General features: G+C 43.4%; 1 protein-coding gene across 15 annotated transcripts in view; it reads left to right on the top strand.

Moving 5' to 3' along the window:
• Positions 1–25,365, top strand: part of NCOR2 (nuclear receptor corepressor 2) — a 428,298-nt gene that overhangs the window by 60,199 nt on the left and 342,734 nt on the right. The window lies entirely within an intron of this gene.

The following is a 25,365-nucleotide window of genomic DNA, read 5'->3' as shown; positions in this document are numbered from 1 at the left end:
CCCTCTCCTCCCCGGTGGTAGACGGTATGTAAGGACTGCCATATCCTCCCTCATCATAGTTTAACATGGTACCCTTATACACAGTTGCTGGTTACTTCCCGTAGAGTAGGACAGAACGGCTAATAACCAGTTTCATTCATAGCAACTGGGGGGCTCAGCCCCTCCCTTTCCTGTGTTAAAGAAAGTTCCGTCACTGCCGTGGACTGTCATAGCCCCAGGCTCCTCCCAAGTGCCACCCGCCTCCCTCCCCTTTTTATCCACTAAACAAGTCTCTGTTTGTTTCTTATTCCTGCATTCCTTATAACTTTCATGACCACATGAGGGGGGGGGGGAAAGCAACGGGTGCGGTGTTTGCCACGTGGCACCACCTGTGAAATACTGCACGGCAGCAGCTGTAGCTCTGATAACCTGCGTCCTCTAATACACTTGCCCTTATTCTAGGCAGGACGGATCTCTCTCCATTTTTAGAAACCATAAGGGGAGGATTGACTCATGTCCCAAGTGCATCAATCCCTATTTGCTTTCAAAAATTTTCAGCCAGGGACCTATGATACAGTGGACCATAAGCTCAGGGGGAGAGATAAGCCGTCATCTCCATTGCCATTTTCTCCAGCAGTAGGACCGGTACAGAACGACCAGTACCGAATAAGCCTCTGCTATCATTTGCACAAGCAAGTGAATGGCTGCTGTGTAGCGTCCTGGAGTATCGCCTCTCTCTCCGCGGGCATCCAGTACGCATAAGGTGCGGGGAAAAAAAACAAAAAGCTTCTGAGGAACGCTCCATGGTTGCCGTCCTATGGCGTTCTGCCAGGCAATCTCAGGGAAAAACCGGCAGATAATGACCGCAGAGAAAAGGATTGTCAGCTGTGTTTTTCCCCTTAGAAGGAATGACTGACACATTTAACCCAGAACCCCCCCCACGCGACAATTAGATTCAACCCTGAATCCAAGGGCAGGGAGACTGCGGAACTATGGGATAGATATGGATAGCTACGGAAGAGCTACCCACAATGCAACGCTTCAGAAATTGATGTTAGCCTCGGAGCATGGACGCACAATGCCAAATTACTGTGCCTAGTGTGGCCGCATGAAATAGAATTTATAATATCAGTTTTATAAAACCGATTTTAGCAAATTCGATTTTATCCCGTAGTGTAGACATGGCCAAAGAGACGAAGTATCCGAGCATCTCAGCACAGGGTCAAAGCTGTAGCTAAGCTTCCTTTTTATTCATTTGATCTTGTTCTGAAATAAAAGTAACTCCTGAGCAGATGGAAACGTTAGCGTCAGAGAGCTCGGGCGCCTTTGTATTTTAACCCCGGTTCCCTGAACAGCGAGAGAGAGTCATTACGAAGCTCTTACTTTCAAAAGGATCTCAGGAGTCAGCCTGGCTGGGGCAGCATTGGAGAACTCTTCGTGCCGCTTTTGGGTGCTTTACGTCACCGAATATTCTGTGCTTTCAGGTTGCCTTGGAAATTCAGTGCAGCTCTTGTGAACTGGGAAAATCTAAGCGGTATCCAGTTTTGTAACTCCTGTGTAAATTGCATCAACTAGCCAGGAAATTGTGCAGCTCTTCAAAGCAGCGGGGCTTTCAAGCAAAGGAAGAGACCAAAATAACTAACAATTGATTCAGAGTTTGTTCGGCTTTAAAAGGCCAGAAGGGATTGCCTAGTCTGACCTATACAACATAGGGCATAGAATTTCACCCAGTTACCCCTGCATCAAGCCCAGCGATGGTTGCATCCTACTCAGGTTCTTATAAGGTGCCCATTGTCAAGACTGATATCTGTCACTTGTGGTTCCTTCCTCCCACACTGTGCATGTGGTTGGCCAGCAAGGCAGCCCATAATCCAAGGTGAAGACAGCAAATAGCTCTCAGATGGGTGCTGTAATGGAAGAGATGCAGATTCTTGGCCTTCCTTCCCTCTGGAATAAGTTCATGCCAAATTGAACTGTTTTGATTTTTGAGGGTGATTTTAAATCCTCAGCACAGGAGGGCTGGACTGTATACCCATCAGCTTCACTTATTCGTGTGCTGTCAGCATTGATGTTGGAGCTTTGCATTCTCAATTGTCAGCAATTAGGTACCATATGTGTGTTAGAACTTTCCTTACTTATTTTTATATGAGGCAAAAGTAATCGATGGTCTGTGGGAACAGCCATATGGATTTGAAATCACCAGAACCCCTGCGTTTTTTATTTATGTTGCATGTTACCATCACTTTCTGGGAGACAAAATACTCTATGGCATTGCCATTTCAGATCCAACTTGCCTGGGGTAGCAGGCACTGGCGTATCCTCCGATGCATCACTTGAAGCTGCTATGGAATCTCAGGGTCTACTTGCATGAGGAATGGTTGGTTGCTGCAAGTGGGGGGCCAGGATTGGTGGCTTCTCTGTGAAACTGGGCTTTGGTCGTCTTATAAGGAGACCTCAGCACTGAAACTTTCTCTGGCTTCATGCAGATCTCACTTCCTGGTAGTGGGCAAAATGGTTTGTGACAAGTTCGTGTAAACCTCAGGGTAGGCGTGCTAATGAGAATTGAAAGCAGAATAGGGGTGTTTTTTTTTTTTTTGTTTGTTTTTTGCCTGGCAGTGGGTTTAATTTTGAGTGTCTCAAGTAGGAAGTTAGTGCTGGGGTTTTGGGCTGGAGACCGTTTTGTTTTTACCAGAGCTGTCTTGAAAGCAGAAATCACTAAATTTAATTTCCATTGAACTTTCATTTCAATTGAAACTCTTCTCCCCAGTTCTAGTTATTACATACCATGTGTGCAGGCCTACCAACACAATTTTTAATCCACATGGCTTTAGACATCACCAGGTATGTGCAAGGGCAGGAAACTCCCTTTGGGTACAGGACATTTCTACTAACTGACCAGGGCAAGTTTGCATAGGTGAGCCAGTTCATTTCCCCACTTAATGGCCCTTTTCTATCCCTAGTATCTGATTTTATGACACTCTAATAATTTTCAAGGGCTCTCTGTGTGGTCGCACTGTCCTTGGGACAGCTAGAAGAAGCTGTATGGAATCAATATAATGAAATTTTTGGGCTGTAGCTACTTTGGATTTTGAAGAAAAAATAAGGCTATTTATAGGTGAACCCTAATAGTGCCACTGGGACTTAAGTAGGGTAAATTCCCTGTGGATGGAAGGATTTACTCCAAGAGGTCAGTGGGTGGGTGTGTTCTGCCTTTTTGTTTGCCATTTCTTCAGGTCACTTTAAGATGCTAGGTTTAAAGACATGTTGTGCTGGACAAAGCTGTTAAGTAAGATCTGGAGCATCCACCAATTTAAAACCAAGGCTTATGCTGTTCCCACCCTCCTCCTGTGAATCACAGGGAGTCTGTGTGGAAACCTGGCAAGATTCTGTCGTCAGCAGCCGACTGTGACCGAACAGTAGGAGTGAAGGGAGGAAGAAAGGAGACGGATTGAAATGTCTGAGACACAACTGTCTGAACGGGTAGAAAAGAGAATGCAACACTTTATCGGCGAATGCAATTTCTGGGGTATGAATGTTTTCTCTCTCATGTTCGATCCAATATGAAAGTTTTCCCTGTCAAGGATTTTGACCTCCCTGGCCTCAGGAACTGTTTGTGGAAGAGCAACTATTTTTGTGAGACCTTGCTCAGTTCCTCTTCAGACTTCTTTGAGGTATTTTCAGTGAAATCAAGAGTGACACAGAAATGGCAACCATGCTTAAGTAACATACGGTGCTCCATTCTTCCGCAAACTTCTGGGCAGCCTCTTGACACTGGATGAATTTTGAATGTCTGGCTAGAGCCGGAACAATAAATACTCAAACCTCAACATGCTTTCCGGGTGCCTAGTTTCTCTCCAGCGGCACTGAGGACTTGGCAAGGACCAGACCTTGCCTTGACTCGCTCTGGGCCTCGGAGCAGTTATTTGCAGAAGAAGTTGCATAAATTGAATAAACAATCTGGTTAAATAGGTAATGAAGTTAGCAGGTTGCCTAATTAAATTAAATTCAAAATTATGAGTGGATGATGCCTGCTTAATAATTTGAGCAGTTTTGTCTTTTAGATCTATTACTCTGTACTGCCCTCCTGAAAGAGCTTACCCCACTGGCTTGAGTCTAGTGAGTGCTGGGACCACAATCCAGGTCTTTTTTTTAACTTCAGCGTGGTTCGTGTGTTTCCTGACATGTGCGCACACACATACATACACTCTCTCTCTCTCCCCCCGCTCCCTCTCAACACTGCCCTAGTATTCAGCAGTGTTATTTGCTGTTTGTTACCTAGGCGCATAGAAGGGGCTTCATGGATTTGAATTTTTATTAATGTTTTTCCCCAGATTGTCCTGATGTTTTTGCATCCATTTTTCATGCTCTATGGGAAGACCTTGACTGCTATAAAAATTCAGCCAACTGTGTTACTAGTAATGGTTAGACAAAGAGTTTGGCCTCTTGGATTCTGGTCCTGGATCTGTTTGCAACATTGTGACCTTGTACAAATTGCCTAAACACCTTGGTCCTCAGTTTCCCCATCCGTACTTGGATAAAGATACTTTCCTTATAGGGAGGTTGCAAGATTTAATTCCCAATGACTTTAAGTGCGTGGAGATCCTCTGATGAAGGGCATTGTAGAACTGCAAATTATTATTAAGAGAAATTTTGTGGAAAACAATCCTTGACTGGCTGGGGTGTGGAGTTGGATTGGACAAGATGACTTACCATGTCATTTAAAAAAAAAAATTCTCTAATTTCAATATTTCTAGAATTCGTTTAAAGAGCAGCACTTTGAGGTGCTTGTCAATACGTCTCTTGTAATAAGCATTAAGCTAAGGCAGAAGAAGTATTTGAGAAGTGAGAGAGAGCTACTGAAATTACAGACGCCATCATGTCTGCCAAAGGAAATTCCTTTCTTGCCAGATAGTACAGTAGAGCCACAATCTCTGTTGCGTATGCATATGGTCAGGCCTTTATTGCGTTTCTAAGACAGCTTGTCAAGGCTGAAGTGTGTCTGCGGATAAGCAACTTGTTGACCTTTGGGGCAATATGATCTCAGTAGATGTGTGTGTGATAGTTACTATTATCTTAACGATCACTCCTCCCCTCCTGAAGAAGATAATTAGTCTCAAGGAGCTGAACTAGGTGATGGGATAAGTTTTGCATTACAAGTGAGGTTGCACTGACTTTTAGAAGTAGGGATGATTGGTGGTGGGCAGGGTTAGAGGAACATGACTGTATTGAGGCAGAGCCTCAGTCATAGGTAAGACTGCATTGTGCTTCGTGAGAAGACTGCAGTCAGAAATACCCACATTTATTGGTACTTCTGGGGAAGGAGACGTTTGGTACAGTTGAATCTGAGGCTGAATTGTTGGTAGAAAATATCTGGGGCTCCAGTCACAGCAATCGGGTGATGGAAGAATGTTGATGCGATAGAGGTGCTCAGGGGCCAGTGAGGCACACTAGAAAAAAAGGCTTTCAGATAACTGACCGAAAACCCTGCAAGGAGTGAGTTATCCTGGCTGGATTACAGACCTGCAATAAAAAAAATTGCATCACACCTTTTATAGGGCGTCTTTTAATTAGAGGATCTCAGAGCCCTTCTCAAACTTCAATTAAAGCTCTCCACACCTTGCAGCGTCTCGTGTCACTGCCCTACACCCTTGGGACTCACTGGTGAGAGAGGCAGTCATCTCCACCGCCATCTTACACGTGGAAACGAAGGCCCGTTCTGAGTCTTGGCCAAAGTTTCATTGAAGGGTGTCCGTGGAAGAGCCAGGAATAGAGCAAGGTCCCAGTACTTTGCTATAACTGGTAGACTTGCACATCGGTCAAGTGCGCCGTGCCTGGGGGATTCTGGTCTCCTAATGAGGTGGTGGTCAAGATACAAATCCTGTTGAAAAACGGTGACCTAATTGTCAAAGCAGATACAGGGGAAAATCTCCCTTCCCAAAACCAAAAAAGGAGGGGGAAAAATTTCTGTTACCTAAGCTATTCATCACGATGGAAACATATACCTTGAAAACCACCTCCCTTCCAATGCCTACTGACTAGAAAGGAGACATAGGGCATCTTGCATCTGGCAGGAAGGACTTGCATGTTAGTCATTTACAATTGTGTGTGTGTGTGTGTGTGTGTGAGAGAGAGAGAGAGAGAGAAATAAATTTTGGACTCTCAAGGCTTTCAGCCTCCCTTCCTCTGAGTTTATGGTTTGCTGAGGTCGGCAGCTCCTGTGCCGCAGATCCCATTTGCTGAAACAGGACCCAAGGTCATCAGGCTGTTCCTCAGCAAGTTTCTTCTGTATTTAAGTCTTTGAATGTCAGCGCTAAGATGTTCCAAATACCAGGCATGTCCCTGAGAATAATGCATTGCTAGCCTGTGTCCCCTTTGGGTCACACTGCCAGGTTGTGTGAGGGAAATCTTTCCACCGTGGATGGGTGTTTAATGTTCATGTAACCAAGAGAGGGTAACATTAATTTGGCACAGAGGGTGAATAGAGTGATTACATCAGTCAGGAGAGGCCAACTTCTGCTCCCACATCTCTAGATATTTCCTAGCTGTGACCCTGGGTTGGATTTTCAAAAGCACTCAGCGTTGGCCTAACTTAGCTCCCTTGGGTGTGAATGGTAAAATTCTCATGGCTGCCAGAGGGAGTGGAGCGCTTTTGATAATCCCTGCTCTTGTCTTCATGACTTTCAGCTGTGATGGATGTCTCCGAAGTAAGCAGAACAAATGGACGTGGTGTTAAATAGTGTCCTAGTTTTTGTTTGGGTCTGTCTTATTTATTTAAGCCATTGGCCGGGTTTTCTTTTTCCACGCTTTCGGAAATCGTCCGCTTCTTATGAAATATGGAGCTGTTTAAAAACAGACATCAGCTGCTCCAGCCCTGCATCTTCAAGGACACGGCAGAAGGAAAGGGAATGGTACATGGCTGTTTAGCTGTGATATTTTTCTTCCCTTCATTGATATTGTCATATTGTGTGAACAGAAGGCCTGACCAAGCACAGACCAGGAAAGTGTAGCACTTAGTGTTTCATTGTGTTCATAGAATAATGAGAGCTGGTGGGAGCTGTGAATGGGACTTTCATTTTCAGGACTCTGATATCTGTAGATCATGTCTCCCAGGAAGTATGTTTTGGGTTTTTGCTCTTATTTCTCTATGTGATTTCCTCCACTCCCCTTAAACTAAGGAAAATGGGTGTCTGTCTGAAGGAGAAACTCTGCTGTATGTTACAGAAAGCTCCGTTGCAGTACGTATTTAGGGGAGAGATTAGATGCCTGATTCACATTGACGTTGTGGGATTTGGACACTCAACTTCTGAAGATTCTTTTGAAAATCCCAGCCTGACAACAGAAAATGAGGTACATCACCATTGCACAAGGACCAGGAAGAGCCCAGACAGCCTGCGTACTATTAAATGTTTACAAACCTTGTGCAATTTTAATAGAGAAAAATCAATTGTTTGGTGTATGTGTTTTTCCTGCTAGTTCCTAATTTCTGAAGAAGGCGGAAAAACCATGGATGATTCCTTAAAATCGCTAATGGGCTGGATGCATCCCTGTTGTAATTTCATTGACTTTTTTAGTGGGATTATGCCAGGGAAGAATTTGTCTTGATAATAGTCTATAAATATTTGAATGGTAAATACCAAGGACTGAGAGGAATGGTGTAGATTGGAAGAAGAGGTAAGTTTGAGCCAATGAGATGAAGGGTAAAATTTTCAAGAGCACCCAAGTCCAATTGTCAGAAGTTCCTTAAATCACTTAAGAGTGTAAATCCCATTGAAAGTCAACAAGATTTGGGCACTTTGGAACATGTTCCCCCAAATTACTAAAAAAAAAAAATCTTCTAATCCAGGGATCGGCAACCACTGGCATGCGTCCCGTCAGGGAAATCTGCTGGCAGGCTGGGATGGTTTGTTTACCTGCAGTGTCCGCAGGTTCAGCCGATTGCAGTTCCCACTGGCTGCAGTTCGCCATTCCAGGCCAATGGGGGCTGTGGGAAGCGGCAGCCAGCATATCCCTCGGCCCAGGGCGCTTCCCGCAGCCCCCATTGGTCCCAATGGCTTACCGTGGCCAGTGGGAACTGCGATCGGCCAAACCTGCAGATACTGCAGGTAAACAAACTGTCCCGGCCCGCCAGTGTATTTCCTTAACTGGCTGCATGCCTAAAGTTGCCGATCCCTGATCCAATCTATCCTGATTACTTATAGCACACGTGTCACCATGGTATCGGAGAGTGATGTGTTTAAGCTGAATATCAGGAGGAATTTCCTGACAGTGAGACCTTCTGTGGAGGAAGAGATGGAATCTTCATTATTACTTAAATTAGGTTGATAAATGCTTGGAAACCCAGAGGACCAAACTCCCGGTGAGCATTGACTAGATTGGACTATGAGTGGCTTACACTGGATGTCTCTTGTCTTGAAATGGCCTTGTGATTTTTTTTTTTTTTTTTTTTTAGGTCATGCTTTTATGCAGAGATTGAAATCCAATGGGATTGAATAGGAGTAAACAAGGGGTCAGAGTTTGGGCAGATCTAACTTTATTTTGCCATAAGGCAGCTGATGATAGGAATGGTCCTTGGAAGTCTTGCTAGGTAATATTTTCTAGAATGGCTTTGAAAGCAGAATCAGAAGGGCCAGGATATTATATTATATTATATTATATTTATATTATATTATGGCAATGATAGAGTTTTTAAGCAATGGCGAATTCATCCAGTCTGAGATTCTTCTTTCTGGATGTCCCTTGGAGATTGTTGAGGTTGATTTACATAAAAACCGACTTCCTTCCAAACAAGAAGTTCTCTCCAGAAGAGCGGAAGCAGAAGTGATTGTAAGCTACAATATATAGACCTTTAATGAGTTTTAGGGCAGTAGGGGATGCGACCTTTCACAGCAGGGGAAGAAGACATTTAGCAAAGAGAGGACTTGAACATTCCTGAGCAGGTCTGTTAAACAATAAATCGCGTCAGCTGCCTGCACTCAGTTACAAGGATGAGCCACTGGAGAGAGGAGAGACACCAGGTCTGTTCCTTAGGATCCTTGCTTAGTCATCGAAAGAGACTTGTGGAGCGTATCTGTCACCGTCCCACTGATCACAATGCTGGTGTAGGTGAAGTTAATTTGGTAACATGGTGAGCAGCTCTGAGGAAGCTACCACATGGCACTCATTAATTTCACCATGGTTAGTTTTGCAAGGTTCTAGCTAGTAATGTTATAGAACCACTAGATAAATGCAGCTACCTTGAGAAGACTTGGTTACTTAGAGAATTCTGGAACTGAATAGCTGGAATGCTTTAGCTCCTTTTAAGGATCCACTTGGTCACATTTTACAGGGACCATATTCAGCAATGAGGGTAATTATCCATTGGAAGAGATTACTAAGGGATGTGGTACATTCTCGATTACTTGGCGTCTTTAAATCAAGAGTGGGGTTGAGGGGGTGGGGGTTAAAGTATGCTCTATGTCAACCACAAGTAGTTGTGTTTAGATGCCGGAATTACTGGGTGAAATTCTGTGGCATGTGTACTTCTGGCTGTTGTGATTGTGCTTTCCAGTGTTGATTAGGCGGTAGATGTATGCTTATATAACTAAATAGCTTGTGGTACCAAGTGATTTATGGTCATAGGCTCTCCACAAAGGGTCCTGTTGGTATTCATCTGGAAAACTACACCATTTCTTAATGTTTTCATGCAGAAATGATGTAATATTAAAAAGAAAAAACAAAAAACATCAGCATGTAAATGGATGGTTGTTAACCGTGTAGACCGGAGACAGGATGAATCTCATAAGGGAAAAATGCATTTAGTAGTGATAGTCACAGATGAATATATGAAAATTTAATATGAGACAGTTTACTAAGATCAAAATGAGTTGCTGTGCAGCTACATTATTAAGGAAGCCAAAAGCAATATCTGAGACTGATGTCTACACCAGTCAGAAATCATTCGTGTAAATGCAATTAACCTAGACAGGTGGCTTCTAAAAGCTGTGGGAAAATGTAGTGTGCTTTAAAAAAAAAAAAAAAAAAGACTTCCTTGTTTTACTAAAATTTTGTTATTTTTTAGCTTATTTTAATTGAGAGATTTCCGTGTCTCTCATTCAAATAATAATGAAAAATAAATTCAAACATTTTTCATTCCTAATTGAGCCTGTAACTTTGATTAAGGGCCTGCATGTTGAAAGTTGCTATTCTGGTTAAATTATCTCCATGTTTGATCTCTGGTAGTTGGGAGCTGATTCTTCCAATTGCATCTATTATGGAAATTCTCTTCATTTATCGCTAGGTCAGCTCCTATATCAAAGTTGTTACAAGGCAGGGGTTTATTTTTGGCCTGGGCACACAGAAGATAAACATGTTTTGTTTCTAATATTAGGATCCTTCTCTAACACTACATGGATTGGCTAAGCCTTTATAGACAAGATATTGAAGCATATGACTTGCTCTGTGACATCCTTACCTACCCTGTCCCTGCAATATTCCCAGCCTTTGTGATAACGTTCCTCTTCTAAGCACAGAAGGTGCACTGGGTCCAACCAAAAGGAGTATTAAGGTATAAGCGATGGGCTTCAGCTGAAGATAAAAGGGAAAACAACAGTGCAAGCAGGGAATATATTTTAATTATATGCACAGGGCACTTGCCTATTAATTTTTCTTTCTTGCAGGGAGATTTCTGTTAGGACTCTGCAAATAAGGGCACGCTGATTTGGAATTCAGTTCTGAGTATTGGACATTCGGTATTGAATATTAGACTCTTGGTTTGCCATTTCCTGAATAAAGAGGAGGCTGGGGCCTCTCTGGGGTATTCAGCCTCCAGTTGAGAAACACCGATAACTTCTGAGCCAGTTCTGGCTGCGTGTTTCATCCTTGTGCCTGTTCATGGCTCTGCGTACCTTGTGGCCATACCTTATACTTCACCTGCGTCCTGTTATATATATATCTCCCAGTCTGCATCCAGCGTGGAATGATTTTTTCTTTCCAAGGATTTGTTCTGTTGATGGCCATATGTTTCTATTGAATTTCTCAGTGATCTCTTCCACTCCTTACTAGATTTTCCCAGATTGGTTTCATTTATTTGGTCATGATGGTTTCCATTCCTGGTTAGTAACGAGCTGATGAACAAACTTTTATGATCAGAGACTATATCTAACCCATGTCACTGATATTCATTTAAAAGTTTCCTTTTTTAAAACAAACGTGTTTTTCAAATAATCTAAAGCTCATTGAAATCGCTGGAAACACCCCCACTGGTTTGAGCAGGCTTTGGATCAGGTCCCTACTTTTTCTCTTTGTGAGTGTCTCCCCCCAGATTATTTCTCTGAGGCAAAATTATTTTCTCTGTCTTCATCTATGTTTTCGTCTGGGTTGATACGATCTCTCGCTCTCTCTGATGGTTGGTAAAGCATGGCTTTTTGTTTGTGGGTTAATTTTTAATCCCATTTTTTGGAATTATGGGGCTCATAACAGCATACAGCTGAAAATCTCCCCTGCGAATTGGTGTTACCGACTGAATTAGATGCATATTGTTCTGGATACTGCAGCTGTTGAATTGAACCTTGAGTAGCGCTATTGCTTTCCCTTGTTGGTCCACTCCCAGTAGACCTCTTCTTATTCATATAGGGTTGCCAACCCTCCTGGCTTGGCCTGGAGTCGCCCGGAATCAGCATGGAGCTCCCGGCGACTATTGAAAGCAATCTGGGAGATTTTAATAGGATATTTTAAGAAAAACGACATTGTCATGTTGGGGGGAGGGGGGAAAATCTCCCATAATAGCTTCGATCAGAGTTGGAAGCTCTATATTAATGGGAGGGGAGGAGGAAATTTGGGTAACTATATTTCCTTGTTTTGATTTTGTTTGTATTTTGATGCCAGAAAATGCTGCCTTCTGTAATACAGAAGCAAAGCTTAATATAAGCAAAAGATCATCTTAGCTACTGACTATACTGCGACAGTGATTTGGTTAAATAACTACTCTTCTTGAAGATGGTTTGTGACAAGGGAGTAGTTTCTTGGGGAAATTAAACAATCATCGTGTCTCTGCTAATTGTCAAAAATTCCATCATTTTAAAAACGTATCTCACTGTATTTTAGAACATAGGTGACTGAACAATCTAATTAGCTTAGGATGCTGCTTGGGATAATTAGTGGGATTTTGTACAGATCTCAACGCTTCTCCCCCCCCCCCCCCCACATCTTGCATTTGGTAGAACTGCTGTGAGTAACCAGAGATGAAGTCCATGAAAATCACTGAGATAAGGTATTATCATCGGAAGAAAGATGATAGTGATAATGCGTGGACAGTGCAGTTTATTGGTGCCCAGGTTGGCATTTTTTCTCTGTCAGAGTCCTTTTCCATTTCAGGAATTGCTCCTCACCTCCTCCGCAGTACTGTGTTGGAACGTATAGTCATTGTGGTTGTGGAATTGTGAATTACTCTTCCTAGGGAACGCTCCACCTCCAGTACAAGAGGCTGGTAAACCTGCAACTTTGTGATTTAATAATGGTATAATAAAAATGTTCCTTAATGCATTTTTTTTTAGCCTTTTGAGGAGCATCTTAGTAGATGACTCCCAGCTAGAACAATGCAGCATATAGATCTTTCCAGGAAACTGTTTCACCAGCTGCGTCTTGTATCCCAGATCTCAAACATTTTCATAGTGTAGATTGCATCTTAATACTGAGATTGCCTCATGGACACATTCCTTCCCATTTGCGATCCTGTGAACCACCTCCGCTCCACTCTGCCATCTTAGAACACCCCTGTGGCGATGGCAACAGTTGTTTACCTGAAATATTTAATATATGTCTTTGGCTGCCTTGTTAGAAGCTGGAAATGCAGAGACTTGTGACTGGGCAGCTCTCTGTGGGCCATCAGCAAATGTAGTAGTGCATAGGCTGAAGTTTTTGAAGACTGAAGGTGAAACTGGCTGCACTGAAATCAGTAGCAAAACTCCTATTGACTTCAGAGGGACTTGAATCCAAGTTCTACCCAAAATAAAATATAATTACCCCTTCTAAGGTTGTCTGCAGGGACTGAACCTGCAACTTATAAACCTGAAAGCACGAGCTTCTGCTGCCTGAGCTGAAGGACAAAATCCACTATAATGATGGCAATAGCTGACACACAATCCTCTACATGGTTCAGCACCTAGAGGAAGACAAAGTCCCACATTGGATTAATGTTGGTCACACCCACAAAAATTTGGCTTATGGTTCTGTAATGTTCTTAGTAATGACAGTACTGTTGTTTATGTTCCTGGTAGTTTTCTGCAGTCAGCTGCTGCTTATATATTGGTTTGTCCTAGTTATCAGTGGCTTATATTTGGAGATAGCTCCCATAGTTATGGAATCTACTTTTTATTAACCTTGAAAAGTTGGATCTATTTTGGGCTTTAAACCAGTTATGACAGAGTCAGGCCAGATGGCTACAAGAGAGTGATAGAAGGCAGATGTATTAGCCCCAGATTAAGTAGGTCCCCTTTCCCTGGGTAAGGTAACAGGGAAGGTTCCAGAACAATCAGGAGCTTTCTGGAAACAATTAAGGAAGACAGGCTGATTAGAACACCTGCAGCCGATCAAGAAGCTGCTAGAATCAATTAAGGCAGGCTAATCTGGGCACCTGGGTTTAAAATGGAGCTCACATCAGTTTGTGGTGCGTGTGTGAGGAGCTGGGAGCAAGGGGCGCAAGGAGCTGAGAGTGAGAGAGTGTGCTTGCTTGGAGGACTAAAGAGTAAAGCATCATATCAACACCAGGAGGAAGTCGCTGTGGTGAGGGATAAGAAGGTGTTTTGGAGGAGGCCGGAAATAGCCCAGGGAGTTGTAGTTGATGCAGCTGTTACAGGGCACTATAGACAAGCTGCAGTCCACAGGGCCCTGGGCTGGACCCCAGAGGTAGAAGAGCGGGCCTGGGTTCTCCCTCCTCCCAGCTCCTGATCAGACACAGAGGATTGACCCGAACTGTGGGTTCCACTAGAGGGGAAGATCTCTGATCGGAGCAAATCTGCCAAATAAGCGCAGGAACCCACCAAGGTAGAGGATGAACTTGTCATACTGTTAGATGCTGTATTGAGGTAATGTCTTAGATATATGCAAAGACTCTTTCAGAATGAATTCTATTAGGAAGTAGTATTGGTCACAGTTTCTATTGAATAGAGACATTCTTGGGTCTGAGGAAAATCATTATTTAATGTTTAAAGTGAATAAAGAAGTCAAGAGAAAGAGAGGATGGAGATAAGGTAACTTGTTTGTTTGATTTTTGTTTGTTTTTGTTTGCTGTTTGTTGTTGTTTGTTTATGTTTTTTGAATGGGACTCCAGCAGCTGTTTTGTGAAAGAGACATATCGATTTGCGCTCTCAAGAGCTCTTCTTCAGGTTGATCCAGTAGAAGATATTACCTACACACCTTGTTTTTCTCATACCTTGGTCAACTCGACTACCAACACTGCAAAAAATAAAGAAGTTAGTATTAATGTTCTGATGATTTACAGATGCCCCAGAGTGGGAAGATTTTTTTAAATTTAACAGTGGAGTTGGAGCAACTCCAGAGCTATAAGAAAAGTCTCCTTAATTATATTTTAAGCTAAGGAGCAGTTTTTTGTACAGTATGGTACTATATAAAGTTTTAGCAATACTTCGTAGTTTAAACCTTTATTCCCCCTTTGATATCAGACATCCATGAATCGGATTGTCTTTTGGTGTCCTGACTTCAGAAGAAAAGTTGGCTATGCCAGAATAGCAAAGATTCTCCCAAAGCTGCTTATCCATTTTAAAGCCATTGTTCTCTCTTGAATCTGGTGTGTGATTCGTTGGGTTGTAGCAGGACACACATGAGGCCACTCTTCCCTCGATGGATGCCAGTGACATATTGGAGCATGGAGGGTTAGGCTACGTCCTTCTCCATTGTTCCTCAAATATGTCATACGTCAGAAAAGATTGGGAGCCATGGTAGTCCTCTCTTTTCTGTGATCATTTGTGGAATCGTGAAAATTAAAAGAGACTCCTGCCTTAGAGTTTCATGCAGTAGACGACGAAACCGATTCTAGCCATAGTTACAGTCTGTATAGAGCTGTAACCTGAACTCATTGGTGGCACTGAGTGTGGCTGGGTGCATGGAGTGTTATTCAATATCTGTGTGACATGACTGCTGGTTTTGCTCGCACTGATGTCTTAGGAGAGTTGAACTCTTAATGGTCCACGTGCCTGTTATTTATTGGGGACAGAACTCAGAAATTCACTCAGTTTTCCCCCAACTCCCTCTCCGAACACATAAAAAATTGTTGGGTTCTATACTTTTATTGCTGGAGGCCTGTCAGAGAGAAGTGTTGAAGTCTTTAATGTGAAGTCTTCCACTTTCATTTTCTAGCTCGCAAGGCAGCGTGTCTAAGATGAAAAAAATTATCAGTTGTGTTTCTTTGCCACGTGTGGGCTTTCTTTGCTGGAAGTGGATTAGCAAACATGTTTGATGTGTCTGAGGCAAGACTGCTATTTTGGCTATTGCGGGTTTTGCTGTACAGGTAGGTGTCATTAAACAGGCATCTGCCAACACTTACCACATCCTGGTACATGCTAAAAGGTGAGAGAGACTGTCAACTTTTGTGCAGATGATAACTGTGAGGCGTAGTCAAGGCTTATGGTATAAGGAATGCGGCGCTATAGTAAAATTTTTAACAGCAGTACACTTGAAGGGAGGCTTGCTATTTTGAAAACTTCTGCAGTATGTTTTCGTAAAAACCACAAGATTTTTTACTGGTAACAATGAGCAATTAAACATAAACTACAAGCGAGTATTGCCAGCCCTCAACATCCAAAAACATAAGTCATGCCCCCCGCCCAAATCATGAGATCAGAAAAATATAGAAAAAATTTGTTTTTTACATTGCCTTTGTTGGGTGTGGGTTTTTTTTTGTATTGTTTTGGGTTTTTTAGTCTTTTTAGGATGCATTGGAGCTTTTCTCTGCAATTCACAGAAATGGAATCGGCCATTTAAAAAACAAACAAACCCTGAGCTGAGATCTCACATAATCACTTGTCCTCCAGGAGCTGGACTTGAAGAAAAAACCGAAATAATATCAAAGACTTGTGATCACCACGACACCAGTGGAGTAATGAGGGTATCTCTGATACCAGGGTGCTTACTGATAGATTAATACTACTTCTGAGTGAACACTGAATTGCTTTTAGCACCTGATCTTATGAGATACCAAGTGTGTGCTTCTTCTGTTAACTTGATATGATTGAGGGTGCTCAGCATCTCCCATTTTCCAGGTGTCCAGTGGACTTCTCTTCATTGCCCAAGTTGACTTGAGTGTTCCCCTGCAAATCTTGTCCTCCCACCCAACAATTTTTAACTCTGTTGCAGTGGCTTTACTGAGTTAGCTGACCAAGAGGGGGATATGGCTAAAGCTTGACTGAACACAACCCATGATGCAAGCTAACCGAGCTGTCTCTAGTGGGATGCAGGCTAGATCCAGTGCAGTGCTGCTAGTCTATGCATAACCTTCCCACAATTCTCCATGTCCCAGAGAACGATGGACTTCTGCATCCAGCAAGTTCACTGGGAAAGAAACCTATAGAGCTCAGCTTACTCGAGTGCTGAGAACCATGGACTGTTCCCTGTAGTTCTAGGCAATGCGCAAGGATGCAGCATAGTAGATACATACAGCACAAATGTACACGTCGCAGCAGCGCATGTCTCTCGTGAGCTAGGCCTACTCGAGAGCAGTAACTGAGGAGTGAAATAACTTGTGTTGAACGACTGCAGTGAGGCACACTGATAACAAAATCAAATGAAAGCCTGGGCGATACTGCAAACACTCCTCTGATGTTGGCCTCCTCTGGCTGGAGGTTAGTTAGCTTGTAGAGTGAGAAGAAGCCAGCCAATCCTTAAAATGGAAATGTGCCTGATGTGAAATCACAGTACAGTGGATAGAAAACAGTCCTTAATAAAAAAAAAAAAAGGGGGGGTAAGCATGGCTACTATTTTATGAGATGGCAATTGCAACATACACCTGTGTGGTTTTTGGAGAGTCAATAACTGTGTTGTTATTGAAAGGAAGGAAATGGTTAAAAAGGAGAGGATGTTGAGTTGGGTCAGCCATAAGATAGCTAATCTTTTAGAGGGTTTTTTTTTTTTAGAGCTGAGCTATAAAAAGGCCTAGCTGTATTTCAAGTCTCCATTGTCGCTGGAAGCGCCAGTGTTACCTGACTACAAGGAATTATTACTTCACTGCCAGAGCTGGAGGAAAAGCTCATACTTTGGCTGCAAAAAGGAGGGGTGGACTTATGTATGCGCAGTGTTTTATAGGCTGAGGCTGGCAGGACAGTGAGAAATAATTCAGCTTTCCATTCCATTTCCGCTGGTTTAACAGCTGTGTGGTCCCCTTTCATTATTTATTGAAGTTGAGGTGGTTAACATTGCGTTGAGGTGCCCAGGGTTTAAGTAGGTGGCATGCATGCTACTAGTAAGTGAGCTGCTCTGGTGGGGCTGCTCTGAGAGTGACTTTGTTTTGGTTGCATTGCGACTGGGGATCTTAAAGCAGGCCACTGGTTTCTAGCAGAAGTCCTTTGTAAAAATAGGACTTGGCTCGCCGCCAAGAGGCAGTATTGTTAGAGCTGTGGAAAGTTGAGCGCTGTCACTTTTCTCTATCTTTTTCTTATCTCCTTTAGTGAAAGATTGTGAGTCTCGCTTCTTAACGTGGGTGGATTTCTTTCCCTTTTGTAGAGCACCTTTGATTTTTTTTTTTTTTTGAAAGGAAGGAAAGTTTCTTGAGCCAAGTGTCTTGGTCTGACTCGCTGCAGATTTGTTTGTGTGATCGCTGCAGTTATTGATACTTGATGCTTTTGAGGGGTGGCTCTTGACATATGCATGTCATTTAATGCTGGTTTGTTCATTCTTGATGCAGCCCGCAAATGATGGCTTAATTTGTGTTTTGCCCAAAACCACTATGCACCATGTCTTAAGCCAGGCAGTTGGAAGTTTGCAGCTGTTGTTTCAGGGGAGATGTTGCTTGTAAACTCAGCTCACAAACTTAGATGCAAGTTTGGCAGTGCTTTTTGCTAACTTTATGTGCTGTTGTATAGTAATTGTCAGCAAGCCTAATCCTCATGTGTTCTTAATCCACAGGAGGGTAAACAATATTGTTAAGTGACCTCAATTGTGTGACATTTTCTTCTGAGTGACCTTTGGGCAAATCACTTCCCCTCTCTGTGAGTCAATTTCTCCATCAATAAAACAAGTTTGAGATCTAGGGTTCAAAGAACATTGTAAGTGCATGAACTGAGATTGTCTTGATGGTGGAAGAGAATGCTTCGCCATCTTGAAAACTCGCTTCTGCAGTTGAAGGAGAATATATATCTCTGGTTTTTAAATCGGGTTTCAGTCTATAGTGATACACTATGATTGTATTCTAAATCCTTGCTAATCTGCTGATGCTGTCAGATTAATCATCATTGTATAATGTGCAGACACTCCCAGACTTATGCAAGCGTTCCGTTCTGGAACGCCTTGCGTAAGTCGCATTTTATATAAGTTGGGGACGTATACCCGACCAAAAAAACCAACCAAAAAAGTATGGACCTTTTTCCGTAAGTCGGGTTTGCGTAACCTGGGGAGCGTCTGTGTAAAGATTTATTAGTCGCAGAACTGTCATGTGGCCTGCACTTCTGTAGACTACAGTACATTTACCTGTGCACTATGCGGTATTATCAATTGAACTACTGTACTCCTATGAGTCAAGTTACTGTCAGGTTAGTGTCTGCATGATTAGGCACTTTCGGCTATAGAGAGAAATGATGAAACTGACTATGTCAGTTGCACAAAGTAAACTGACTGCAAAAGTTATTTTGCTCACTTCCATCAGTTCTAATAGTGAGCATTATGGGTACACAATTTTCAGAGAGCAGTGTAACTTTTCCAGTTGACAGTGTCTCTTGAAATAATACTCAATTCCCATTACCAAAAAAGCACACAAGTGGGGTACAAACAATGATTCAGTAATTTAATGATCTGTGAAGCTGTTCTGTTCTGTAACAGATATTACCACAGATACTGTTGGACTAAAGTGGAGTTAGATTTGTTACTTCAAGTTTTATTTCTGGGATTTATGTCAAGATGAACTGTATGTTCTGTTCTTTTGCTAGGATCTGCGTGTGTGTATATGTGACATACGCATAATATATGTTTGAAACTATAATAGATGTGATTGGAATGTGTATGTGTGGGCATGTAGAATATATATACACACAATATTTTATGTATATGCAATGTCTGGGCAAAATAAGTATGTGGATCACAGTTATTACTCACCACAGAGTTACGTTTGATGGCCTGCTCTTAGTTACGTGGATTGAAATTGCAGTTGCCAGTTGTAGTTTTGTGCAGGTAGCTGGCACACAGCAGTAACTATAAATTAGGGAAACTTGGAAATTCCTCCCATGCTTATGGGAGCCTCTTAAAAAATAAAAGGAAGAATATGAAAGATGTTTGCACAGCAGCCCATGATTTCTGTAAGTCCCAGCTGGTGCCGTTTCAGTGTCTTCTTTTCAAGCTAGGGTGTCCTTACTCCAAGCACTCGTGAAGCTGCACAGGTGCTATATCAAAAGGCAGGTCTGTTCAGTTTAATGTGGTGGTGGGTTTTTTTTTGTTTTTTTTTTCAGTCTAGTAGAATGGCCTTTTCTCATAAATACAGGTTTTTTTTGGTGTGGAAAATGAGTGGTTGGCAATTCAGCACCCCCTCACCCTCTGTTAGGATGAAGTCATCATCTTGTAAAGTTTATACTGTCGATTATGAGACACATTTGTTGCCTTCCTTCTTCTCTAGACGTATCTCGCAAGGGTTGCTGGAAATGAATGGGAGACGGTGGAATGTTAGCAGGCTGTAAATGATATTGAAGCAACATTGCCAGTTGGAAGGGGGGCTTGGTTTGTTTGTCTGGGAAAATTGTGCAGCGCTCAGATTAGAGAGAGAGAGAGGAGTGCTCAGATTCTGATTCCACTGACACCAGTGTAAATCACCAGGGACTGAAGTCACATTGGTATGAAATTAGAATCAGGCCTAAAGAGTCTTAGGCATGGGTGGCAGGTGAGCCCCGCTTTTGGGGAAGCTAACCTGCTGGCACTGGCCCTTCTTTCCAGCTCCCCTCCTTCCCACCTCAGAGGAGCGCTGGCCCGCATACCCCATCTGCCTTGAGCCGCCGGCTGGCCCGAGTCGCCCCAGGTGGTCCTGGCTTCTGGCGGGTCCAAGCTCCAGACTGCCAGCTGGAGCTGAGCCCCTGCTAGCTTGTAGGTTGAGCGGAAAGGGTGAGAGAGGTGGGACCTTGAGGTGGGACATGGGCAGGGCCACGAGCTGGGTTAGGGGAGGCTTATCCTGCCCTGGCCTTTGATGCTCTCTGCCCATAGTCTTAGGCCCTGATCCTGCAAACGTTTTATCACCTGCCTAACTATATGTACATGTTTATTATTCCCGTAGACTTCCAAGGGACACCTCACGTGTGTAAGGTTAGGCACTTGCATGACTGTCTCCACAGGATGATGGCCTTAGTGAGCATGATTGGCATCAGTCGCTGCTCCCTCTTACTGTGCACTCAGTCTCATTAATTCACTTTACCTCTGGAATTTCCTTGGTGCTGTTAAAAAAACAAAAAACAAAAAACCAGGCTTCTAGATTAGGTTGCCAAAGTTCATGACCTAACCTGGAATCCATCCAAGACCTTTGTGTCCTCATGAAGTGGCTGCACAGTGCTAGTCCAGAACTGTTTACACATTCTGTAGTTGCTGTTTCCATGCTTGTCACATGCACTGTGTGCCCAGTGCAATCTCACTGCATCTGTGACTTCTTTTTGCTTTGTGTCATTTTTCTCTCTCTTCCTTGGTGAAAGATGGGAAAAGGTGCGCAGGCCACATGGTGGTGTTGGATTTGTCTCTTAAATCTGCGGTGCTTGTGACCATTCAGTGCTCCGGAGGGTGAAGTTGTTGTTGGCTCTTACGTGATCCTGCCTCACTAGGTATATATGGAAACTGATCAGCAAGGACTGTTTTAATCTAGGGTCTGCTAATTCATGAATAATTGTAACCTGGAGCTGGATATTTGGTGGTATTTGGCTGTAGGTTGACTCTGGGGGGCTCTGGGTCACACAGTGGCATAATGCTCTCTATAGCCAGGTACCAGACATCTGGTTAACAGACCTGCATGTGCACACAGTTTTCATTGCGTGGCAGGATAAAATCAGCGATAAAGATAACCAGTTTATAGCTCAAGTCAGCCAAGGCTATTTCTTCACATAGTGTCCCAGTTAAGCCAGGATTTGTCCTACTGAGTCATAAACTGGAGGGTTGCAGACTCCCCGTCCCTCATAGTTCGACAGAGGTCATAAAGAGGCTAGTTGTTTGCCTCCAGGGGTTATTATTTAACATCATTTAGCTCTCTTCTCATCCCCTCACCTTGCATCAGGGGACACATAATTGGCTAGTAAATTCTGAACTGGCACCTGGAAAATCCAGCTTTCAGAACTCGCTGCTCGCTGGGTTGTAATTAGCAGAGAGTCGGCGCTGGCATCTCAAAATCGTGTGGTCATGGTTGTTTTTGGGTGGTGTAGAAGTTAAAAAAATAATAATAAAGGAGGTGGAGAAATTCTGAGGGTGGATGAGAAAGTTGTTCATAATTTTTTAAACGCAGTTTCAGAAAGATTAGAGATGAACAGATTAAATAGTTGAGTTTGTGGGACTGAAGATTTCTGTGCTTCGAAAGTGTGGCTGATACACTACAATTGAGCGGTTATGGCTGAATGGTCCAGTGGACGGGGCTGGCACTTCAGCCTGCGTTTAATCCTGGTTGTGCCATTGACCTGCTGTGTTGCTTTGGGCAAGTCACTTCACTTCTGTGCTGCAGTTGCTTCTCCGCCTTCCTGTTGTCTGCTTTGCCTATTTAGGTTGTAAGATCTTCAGAGTAGGGACTACCTCATACTATGTATTTGTGCAGTGCCAGGCACAGGGGGTTCACGATCAGTTGATATGTCTAGGCACTACTGAAATATAAATAACAAGTAAATATGTGGTAGAGATGTGCAAGAAATATCCTTGGGAAACCTTCACAATGAGCCGCTGCATTGTGATAAGAACTTAAGGTTTGCTTTACCAATGCTTCCCACCATTCCATTTAGCGCGATATTTTGCAGGCAGCTGTTGAGGAGGTGGGGATCAGCTCATGTCATTGAGCATCAAATGTGAACTCACTTTAAAAGCGAAATAACTGGTAGAATGGGGCTGAGATCTTGGGCACCAAGTTTCAGTCCTGAAGGAGCTGGACTACGGAGGGATCACAAGCAGAGCGAAGTGTTGACAGACCTTTGCTGTGGTGCCCTGCAAGAAATGTCAAGTACAGGAGAAGACGATCCATTTACTAATAGTGTATGCTTTGGTAGTACAACTATTTTGCATTAAAAAGGAAAATAGTTACTAGCTGCTTAAATATAAATCTAGCTATGGATAGAGACCCCATGTGGAATAAATTCTGCATTGCTGTAAGCCAGTCGTTCCCAAACTTGTTCCGCTGCTTGTGCAGGGAAAGCCCCTGGTGGGCCAGGCCGATTTATTTACCTGTCGCGTCCACAGGTTCAGCTGATCGTGGCTCCCAGTGGCCGCGGTTCACTGCTTCAGGCCAGTGGGAGCTGTTGGAAGTGGCGCGGGCTGAAGGACGTACTGACCGCCACTTCCCTCAGCCCCCATTGGCCTGGAGCAGTGAACCACGGCCACTGGGAGCCGCGATCGGCCAAACCTGCGGACGCGACAGGTAAATAAACCAGCCTGGCCCACCAGGGGCTTTCCCTGCACAAGCGGCGGAACAAGTTTGGGAACCACTGCTTACAGCAATGCAGAATTTATTCCACATGGGGTCTCTATCCATAGCTAGATTTATATTTAAGCAGCTAGTTACTTTTTTCCTTTTTAATGCAAAATAGTTGTACTATCAAAGCATCCACTATTAGTAAATGGATCGTCTTCTCCTGTACTTGACATATATTGCAGGGCTCGGACGCGGCAGGTAAACAAACCAGCCTGGCCCGCCAGGGGCTTTCCCTGCACAAGCGGTGGAACGAGCTTGGGAACCACTGCTGTAAGCATATGTAATAGCTCCCACAGAAGTCAGTTGGCATCCTACACACTCACAATAGAGTAGACTTATGCATTATGTGCTGTAAGTATATGTCGGAAGTGTATCCATTATTCTTCCTAGTGCCATGGGCAGAAAAAATGGAGAAGCACAGTTTGAAGTTGGGGGCGGGGAGGGGGCAAAAAAACCTTCTCAGTTTTCTGTTAGGTGCAGGTCTTTCTTTATGTGCTGGCCAGTCCATATGAGTGGGTGTTTTAAAAAATCTCATTAATAATGGCTGTTCACATCTTGCTGAACTCCAGTGAAATCTCCCATTTGTTTATTCTGCATCTTTATACTTCTCCTTAGTAGTCTTGTTGATTCCGCTGTAGGCATGATACAATCGCCCATTGTTTAGCCTATCTCGCTTTTGCCTCTTTGAAGGAACAGAGGGATCAGGGAACCAGATCTGATTGTGGAACTGCTCCCCTGGGCCCTTTATAAAGAAATAAAAGGGCTCTCCTTCTCCTGCTTGCTTCTCTTTGAATACAAGTGCTTTACCCTCTGAGATTCCCTGCAGGCTCCTCATACTGCTAAAATTGAAACATCAAGATGTCTGAGACAGCAGGAATTAGCATCAGTGTTTTGACACCTGGAGGTACAATTTCTATTAGCTTTTATATAAAAACAACACCAGTTTTGCAAATAGAGTTCTTGTTAAATAATGCATGAGGACCCCGCTCCTGACGGTAGGTATTCTTCTGTCACTTGCTCGAATTCTTGGATAATGACTTTGGTTTTGCGGTCTATGAAAATAGACATGACTGAAATGCTAATTTGGAGGGGTGTGTGTGTGTGTGTGAATAAAATCGCAGGGGGAGAGGCAATTATCCTGTTTGTTAATAAAAATGGAGGGAGAGAAAAGCAATGACGTTGGCCTTTTCTTCAGCGTTGTAAAGTTTTTTTTGAAGCAGTGGAATGAAAACGTCCCTTAATGGAGCTCATTGGCTAACTATATGACCTTGTAATACATGAGATGGAGGATGGAGCTCAGCAGAGGTTATATGTAGGATTTAACACTTAGAAGCTTAGGCCATCAAAAATGGCAAGTAATCAATCCCTTAAGACATTCCTAGGAACTCATTTTTGCACAGATTATACACATAAGGAACGTGCCCTTTGTCCTCATTTTGGGTGGTATGGAAACAAAATTGGCACAAGCACGTGGGTGTGTCTGTTAATAGTCAGACTCTGAAATACAGTTTTGCCATTTCTAACTTAAGTCAGTGCTGTGTGCAAGAACCTTATTTTCCTTTTCACTAAGAGATGTGTTGATGACAGGGGAGTAAAGTCCCATTTTGGCATTTCTGTCATTTTAACTAAACAGGGAGATTACAGTAAATTGGATTAAGTGGAAAATCTTGCTCAGATGTCTGTAGCTTGAGCTGATTTATAGTTGTCTTTTGAACGTCATTCTGTGGTGTTTAGGCATCTGCTTGATGGCTGGTTTAACCTTATTATTGCCAATAGTCAGTATGCAGAGCAGACGCTCACGTTACCTGTTGCGATAGATTTAACACCACTGTGGAACACAGAGAAAGCAGGACACTTTTCTTTTCACTTTCCCAACTATTTAATGCCAGCCTATACAATGGGTGCTTGTTTTTCATTTGAGTTCTGTTGTTAAACCAATGTTGTAATCATCTATTTGGACTTGCACTGTTGTTCTCCTTGACTTTTTTGTTTTTCTAAGTCTGTATTTATTCCATCCTGGAAAGAGTTTCTTAAGGAAGCAAACTCACACTGCTCTCTTGGCAAACCACGTGTTGGCCATGGCTCCAACTAGAGAAGGAAATGCTCACTAGTGTAGCTGCGTTGATGTGTGTCGTCACTAGGGCCCTACCAAATTCATGGCCATGAAAAACACGTCACGGACTGTGGAATCTGGCCTTCCCCCATGTGGAATCTGGCCTATACTATACAGATTTCACAGAGGAGACCAGTGTTTTTCAAGGGAGTTGCAGGGGGTCGCAAGGTTATTTTAGAGGGGTCATGGTATCGCCACCCTTCCTGCTGCCTTCAGAGCTGGGTGGCTGGATAGCAGCAGCTGTTGTCTGGGCACCCAGCTCTGAAGGCAGCACCCTGCCAGTAGCCGCATAGAAGTAAGGGTGGCAATACCATACCATACCATGCCATCCTTACTTCTGCACGGCTGCTGACGGCGGCTCTGCCTTCAGAGTTGGGCTTCTTTCCAGCAGCTGCTGCTCTCCAGCTGCCCCGTTCTGAAGGCAGCGCTGGCAGCAGTCGCGCAG

This window comes from Chelonoidis abingdonii, chromosome 22 (genome assembly GCF_003597395.2).
Source record: "Chelonoidis abingdonii isolate Lonesome George chromosome 22, CheloAbing_2.0, whole genome shotgun sequence".
In the NCBI taxonomy this organism is placed as follows: domain Eukaryota; kingdom Metazoa; phylum Chordata; order Testudines; family Testudinidae; genus Chelonoidis; species Chelonoidis abingdonii.
This window is presented reverse-complemented; position numbering and strand designations above follow the sequence as displayed.